This window comes from Pinus tabuliformis, chromosome 4_2 (genome assembly GCF_031772625.1).
Source record: "Pinus tabuliformis cultivar Carrire ecotype Pingquan chromosome 4_2, CPIR1, whole genome shotgun sequence".
NCBI lineage: Eukaryota > Viridiplantae > Streptophyta > Pinopsida > Pinales > Pinaceae > Pinus > Pinus tabuliformis.
Window position 1 is genome coordinate 919,027,100 of NC_142304.1, and position 8,054 is coordinate 919,035,153.

Here is an 8,054-nt window from a genome sequence, read left to right on the forward strand (position 1 = left end):
GGTTCGACCAGTTTGATCTCTAACTCCTTACATCCTGACCTCGTTGGGGACATACAAAGAAGAACAAAGAAAGAGTAGATCGTTGTGATACCATTGATCCGAAATTAAACAAGAATGCAACAAATCACATATATAATCACAAATATAGAGATGCAGTAGAAATAACACTTCATTTCATTAATATCAAGTACTGAAATATGCTTATAGACAGAATGGAAATAAACTAGATCGGGTGATGGTAGCTTATCTCTAAGAAGAGATGTGGCAGCTACATTCCTCTGAACTGCATTACAATGAGGCTCAAAGGCCTATTTCTCATTGAGAAACAATGGAAAACCCTAAACATCCAAAAGCCTAACCCTAGGAGATGAAGCACCAAAACTGTGGGCCTAGTTTAGGTAAATTGGTACTTCAACTTCCCGGGGTCGTAACTTTGGCATACAATCTCCGTTTGCCTATCATAACACCTCGTTTCAAAGGTCTCAAAGAGGAGGGAGAAAAAAACAATCATATTGGTTTAGGACATTTTCAATTGCTCTAGTTTCCCTAAAAATGTCGTTTAGGACCTAAAAATGGCTCCGGAAGTTCAGGACCCGAAAAACTATCAAAAATAGTAAACTGTGTTACAATTAAGGAAACTGAATAACTGAAAGATATAGTGTTGGGGGTCCAAGTGGAATAGGTAGGTGGCCACCAATATCCACCTAGATTAGTCCTCCCCCCTTAGGAAGCAATGGTCACCATTGCGTTGAGTGCCTCAATGAGATGGGGAAACTTTTGTTGAACGTGGTCCCTAGTGAGCCACTTTCCTTGGTGCAGGAGTTGGTTAGATTTGATAACCCAATATAGTTGTATCTTCTGTTGGAAATTTTTCTTGATCTGTGTGTCCATGATTCGATTAGAAGTGGCCTATTCCATGTAGATTGAGTTTAGCTCTATTGGTGTGAGTTGTTCTACAATGTTCGATGTGTCCAACAATGGTGGAAAGTATGGCCGAAGGCAGTCTACATTGAACACTGGGGAAAAACCAAGGAACGATGGAATGTTGAGCTCAAAGGAATTGTCCCCTACAACCTTGGTGAAGTTGTATGGCCCATATCGGAGTGGGTGAAGCTTGTGTTGGGGTCCAGCGAAGAGCTCCTTCTGCAGATGTAGCCAAACTTTTCCGCCCACCTAGAACTTGGAGTTGCTTGTACTTAGCAAGCTCTGTCCAATATATCATGCACCTATAGGCGGATGTGTTGAATGTGCTCAATGAAGTTGTTAGCCCTATTGATGTTGGACTAGACATGAGTCAAATTTTCTTGAGTAGCTACAAAGGGTATGACCACATCAATGGGACATAATGGCTGAAATCCCAACCATACTTGAAAGGGGTTGTGGCCCATTGAGCTGTGGAGAGCTCTGTCGTAGTTGTGCTAGACATAGAGGAGGATTTCATCCCATGTGCATGGATGCTTCGATTTTTACATGTGCAAAATGTGTATGATCATCTTGTTGATGACTTCTGTTTGGCCATCAGTTTGGGGATGAAAAGATGTGGAATTAGTGAGTTTGGCATTGAGCATCAACCAGAGACTTGATCAAAATGAACTTAGGAATCTTTTTTGTCAATATAAGACAATGGACTGTGGGATCCGAAAGTGTACCCACACTCGCTCAAACGAGAGCTTAGCAGTGGCCTCTACAATGATACTCTTCTTGCAGGCCACCATAATGGCCATCTTAGAGAATCTGTTGAGGACCACAAAAATGCAGTCATTGTCGTGATTAGTAGAATGAAGGCCCGCCATGTAATCCACAGAGATGGATTCCCAAGGTCGACTAAGAGTAGGTAGAGGAGTATATAGGCCTTGCTTCTTGATGGTTGGTTTCACAATGGTGCAGGAAATGCAAGGTTTAATGTACCTCCCAACATCTTGACAAAGGTTCGGCCAATAAAAATACTTTTGCAGTACTTCCACTATTTTCTCTACTCTGAAATTTCCAGTGACCCGATTGTAGTGCACCTCCCAAATCATCTTGGCACACTCGCTTTAAGGAACATAGATGTGTCCCAGGTGGCATAACAGTGCATCTCAGATATGAAAATTTGGAACTTGCTTACCTTTGAGGAGTTTTTGGTATGTGTTGTCGAATTCTGGATCACTCTCATAAAGATGCAGCCACCCCGAAGTCTCGTGCCCACAGGAGTTGAGCACAGTGATTAGGGCCATGACTGGTGGTCGGATGAAGATGACTACAACATTATTGGCGCTGCCCTTCTTGTACTTAATGTTCAAATGGATTTTTGCTGGTATGTGGACCATTTTTTATGGCAATCATTCTGTAGGTTTTAACCCCGTACAAAAATTACCTGAATAGAAATTCTAAAAACAGAAAATAAACAATGGTGAGAGAATAAAATATAAAACATATATACATAGAGATTTTCCCCTGGATCACAAAACCGAGACTACCAAATTGATTTTTCATTATTTCCTTTTAATGTTACAATACATATATATACATGCCAAAGCATCCATAAACCCCAATCCATTAACCCTGGTTTAGAACATAACCATAGTTCCCTTGACTGGATCTACACAAATACCATGGACAAAAAACCATCATGCGCAAAACCATTTGCGAAAACCATGTACAAAACCATAGGTAGCTTTGTCCACCTAATATAGGGTCCAAATTTTTTTTACCCAAGGTGCTTCTCCGGACCCCGTAGAGGGGGGCTACCGCCCCCTTCAAACCCCCAACAGGGGGGGTGCCACCCCCCGTGCTCCGCCTGGCGCAACAAACAGTGGAGGCAGAATATAACACACACCCAACATTCTCCCACTTGCTGTTTTCTTTCCACATGAGAGATTAGTCATTGTTAAAACCTTGCAACACCCATTGTTTCTCTCCACCAAGAGAACTTCTTAGGGCTCAGAGACTTTGTCAATGCATCTGTAGTATTCTTCAAAGTGTCCACATTTTCTAGTAACACCTTTTTGTCCTCAACCATATCCCTCACAAAGTGATATTGAACATCAATGTGCTTTGTCTTTGAATGATAAGCAGGGTTATTTGCCAAGAAAATTGTACTTTGGCTGTCACAGCCTATCCTTATAGCTCGATGTATTAACCCCATTCTAGAACACAATCTCTACAACCAAACTGCTTCCTTGCTTGCATGAGTGGCTGCCATGTATTCTACCTCTGTAGTTGAAAATGCCACTACAAATTGTCTCTTGCACATCCAATTGATTGCACCTCCAAATAGGTTAAACACATACCCTCTTGTCAATTTTCTCTGATCCAGATCTCCAACCCAGTCTGCATCAAAAAAGTCATGGATGTCCAAAACTCTGTCCAATCCTAGTCTTCCTTGGTAGCACAGACCATAATCACTAGTTCCACACAAATACTTGAAAACCCGCTTCATCATTGTCCAATTCTCCTTCCTTGGTTTTGACATAAACCTGCACAATACTCCCACTGCATGTGCAATGTCTGGTCTAGTACAGAACATTGCATACATCAAGCTACCGACTGCACTTGCATATCAAACACAGGACATGTCCTCTACCTCTTCTTGTGTCTTGGGTGTTGGGTTGTGTTATATTATTTCCACGACTAGCTCCCCTAGTCAAATTGGGGGGTTAGAGGGGGGGCAGATGCCCCCATTTCTTGTGTCAATGCACATCGGGGGGTTCACAGGGGTTTTGAGGGGGGTGGTTAGCCCCCCTCTACGGGTTTCGGGGTAGCGCCTCGGGGAATTTTTTTTTTGGACCCTATATTAGGTGCGCGAACCTACCTATGGTTTTTCGCATGGTTTTCGCACATGGTTTTGGGCGCGATGGTTTTCGGTCCATGGTATTGGATGCTTCAGCATGAACATATATGTATTGTAACATTGAAAGGAATATAATGAAAAATCAATCTAGTAGTCCCGGTTTTTGGATCCAAGGGAAAATCTCCGTGTACATTTGTTTTATGTGCTATGCTCTCGTTATTGTTTATTTTATGTTTTTTTCGAATTCATATGCAGTTAATTTCTGTATGGGGTTAAAACCTACATTTGGTATCAGAGTTGTTTTGGCTTCAAGGGGACGCCTTTGTTGCTGAGGGGTTTTACTCGGGCCTGTGGTAGACCCTATTCAGTGGGAGATATGCGGGATCAATTCTGGTGGTGAAAGAAGATGGCGAGCAATAGAAAGATAGAGATCAAGAAATTTAATGGTCAAAGTTTTGAGTTGTGGAAACTCAAGATGGAGGATTTGTTGGTGGATAAAGATCAGTTGATCGCGGTAGATCCGGGTACTAAACCTATTGGGTTGTGTTATATTCCTTTCACGACTAGCTGATGTAGTTAACCGGGGGGTTAGAAGGGGGATGGAGCCCCCCCTTCGTTGCGTCGATTGTGTAGTGGGGGGTGTCACAGGGGGTTTGATGGGTGCAGGTAACCCCACTCTATGGGGTCCAGGGTAGCGCCTCGGAAAATTTTGTTTTTGGACCCTATGTTAGGTTGGGCGGACCTACCTATGGTTTTTTGCATGATTTTCGCACATGGTTTTGGACGTGATGGTTTTCGGTCCATGATTTTGGACATGATGGTTTTTGGTCCATGGTATTGGATGCTTCGACATGTATAAATATGTATTGTAACATTGAAAGGAACATAATGAAAAATCAAGCTGGTAGTCTCGGTTTTGGGATCCAGGGGAAAATCTCTTTGTATATGTGTTTTATGTGTTACGCTCTCGCATTGTTTATTTTCTGTGTTTTAGAATTCGTATGCAGGTAATTTCTGTATGGGGTTAAAACCTACATTTGGTATCAGAGTTGTTTTGGCTTCAAGGGGACCCCTTTGTTGCTGAGGGGTTTTTCTCGGGCATGTGGTAGACCTTGTTCAGTGGGAGATCTACGGGATTGATTCTGGTGATGAAAGAAGATGGCGAGCAGTGGAAAGATAGAGATCGAGAAATTTAATGGTCAGAGTTTTGAGTTGTTGAAACTCAAGATGGAGGATCTGTTGGTGGATAAAGATCAGTGGATCGCGGTAGATCTGTGTACTAAACCAACGAGAGTGTCTGATGAAGAATGGAAGAAGTTGGATTGGAAGGCTAAGAGCACAATACGATTATGTGTCTCAGATTCAGTATTGCTGAATGTATCAAGGGAAGCTACGATGAAGGCTTTGTGGGACAAGTTAGGGACTTTGTAACAATCTAAGTCTCTGGTGAATAAACTATTCCTACGGAAAAAGCTGTATAACCTGAGGATGAAAGATGGAGACTCAGTGACAGAGCATCTGAATGCGTTTAATACTGTGGTAAGTCATTTATCTTCTGTTGATATCAAAATTTCAGATGAAGATAAGTGCATTAGTTTTTTGTGTTCTCTACCAGATTCGTGGGATAGTCTGGTTATTGCAATAGGTAGCAATGCAACTGCCTTGCAGTTTGATGAAATAGTCTCATCCTTGCTGACAGGGGAGATAGGACGGAAAAATATGGAGAGCCAGAATGGTGATGCCTTGTCTGTACGAGGACGATTCCAGAACAGAAACAAAAATAAGTCATCTAGTGGGAGATCTAAATCTAGAGGGAGATCTAAATCTCCAGGAAAACCTGTAAATGTGGTGTGCTAGAAATGCGGAAAGGAAGGGCACTACAAAAGGGAATATAAATCTAAAGCTCCCGAAAAAGGAAAAGGATCTGATGATTCTCCTTCTGCAGAGGCGAAAACCACCTCAGATGAAGGTGGGGATGTGTTCTTGGCTTCTTCAAGTACACATGTAGATCATGAGGCATGGTTGATTGACTCAGGTGCATCCTTTGACTTCACTCCCCATAGAGAGTGGTTCTGCGAGTATGAGAAATACAATGGTGGTGATGTCTTCTTAGGGGATGATAGGTGTTAGCGCTCAAATCTGCCTTAGGCTAAGGAAGGCAAAACTCGAGGCAACATCAAACCACGCTCAGCCTCGTAGCTAGCCCTACGAGGACAGGAGAGGGCTCTCTCCGGGTCTATCTCGGCAAAAGGTTTTCAAAGGGGCTGAGATGACCAATAAGGAATACTGATCTTAGGCTAGATATTAAGTGCAGAGGTTTAAAGGTGATTTTTTGGGATTTTTGTTGAATCAAAGGAAAAAGCAATTTTGGGTGCGGGGATGAGACACAGTTTCTGCAGAGGTCTGCTTGGAGCAAGATAGGCAATTGTTTTGATGCTTTTAAAGTGATGAGGTGTGTAGATCAGACAGGTGAGGAGCTAAGGAGAGCAAGCAAGCGCAAGGGTTCTCCTTAAACTGAAGAAAACATGGAAAATTAAACAAATTTAAAGGCAGAGCACAACAAATTTATGGATTCTACCTTAACACTTCATTTGTTCAATTGCAGAAGATGAGAGATGGAAAAATGATACACATAACAAACTTACAAGTACTGAAAGAAGCACACCATCAAGACATAAAGCCACAAGAATTCCAAATAGTGCTGCAAATCCCTAGTCTTCCCTTTGCCAAAATGCTGAAGTAAAATGTATAATAAAGTCTCAAAGCCTCTTCCCAAAGAGTCCAGCCTCTCCAACCATGAAAATGATTTAGAAAATACATAATATAGACCATGCCAACCCATTCCCTAGCCTCTAGGGGTCGAGCTCATCATCCTAGGAGCTGTTTCAACCAATTCTAAACAAAGCACTATAATCTAGGCAGTCAAAACAACTTGCCTCTATAAGCTAGGAAACCAATTCATTCATTAAATGTTTGCTATTTTATGAATGAATCATCTAGAATAGGTAAATAAGTGTCAAGTCAACATAAAATTACATCAATTACATCAAGGAGGGTGAAAAATCCCATCACAAGTCAAAAATGGTCAAAGCTGGGCGAATTCCTGAGCTGGAAGGTGCAAAATGTGTAAAACATCCTGATGCGTAGCGTGCCTGAGCCCTACGCGTAGCGCACCTTTCCACCTAATTTTGGGGCACTTCCTGGCATCCAAATTGAGCTTAGGTTGTCTTGTTGGAAAGCCCTGGATGTCTACTTTCCAACCCAAGTGGAATTTCCCAATTTGATGTCCATTTGCCCCTCCAAAAGTGCATTCTCCCAAGGCTGCTACCTGTGTGTCCAAAAAGGGGCAGTGAGGTCATTTTTTGCATGTTTTTTGACCTTTTGGGGACCCAAGCTTTGATGAAATGCCTTGGCAGTGGTTGAGCAGGTTTATTTTATCATGAAAAATCCAAAAATACAAACCTTTCATGATTTGGACCTCCCAATCTTCAGGGTAGCGCGCGGTGCGCTACACGTTGAGCCCAAAAACCTGTTTTTTACATAAAAATTTCAAAATTGACAAAATTTTCTCCAAATTTCTTGAAATTTGGGCTAGGGGTCCCCAATCAAGTACTATGCTCAGTCAAAGAGGCTTCGGCCAAAATCCCAAGACGATCAAGCTCATTTTGTCGTTTTTGCTTCTTGACCCTTTTCCTCAATTTTGCCTTAAGACTCCTAATTCGCGCCTTGCAAACCAGATTCTGGACCTTGTAATGCATAACCATGTGTTTCAATAATGCATGATCCCTATCGGCCCTTTTCAGCCGTTCCTCCCCTACATTTGGTATCCCAGTGGCCTGAGCAATAGTCTCGGGTGACAAGGTGAAATTCACTCCGGCAAGGTTTACATGACCATCCTGTAAATGTAGAACAAACAAGCGAGCTAATTCACGATGATGATGAATTTGTGAAATCCGCTCACAGTATTCAAAACATGATTGATACCGAAAATAGTCCATTGCAAGTGGACAAGCTTGCAATTGAGCCAAAGAAGTAGGCTCCTCCCTAACATGCCGACCACCTTTTCCACCTTTGTGATACCTCCTTGGCACACTTACCTCTGGTGTAGAATCACTATCATAATCTTGCTCATAATCTGACTCGGTCTCTGACATGTTCTTTAAAAACAAGGTGGCTCGAATATATATATGCTGATATACAAATGTGTGTAAAATTGATTGTAGGCTTTTTCTTTTTCTCAAAATGCTGTGACCAAGGGGACACAAATATACAAGGGAACTGT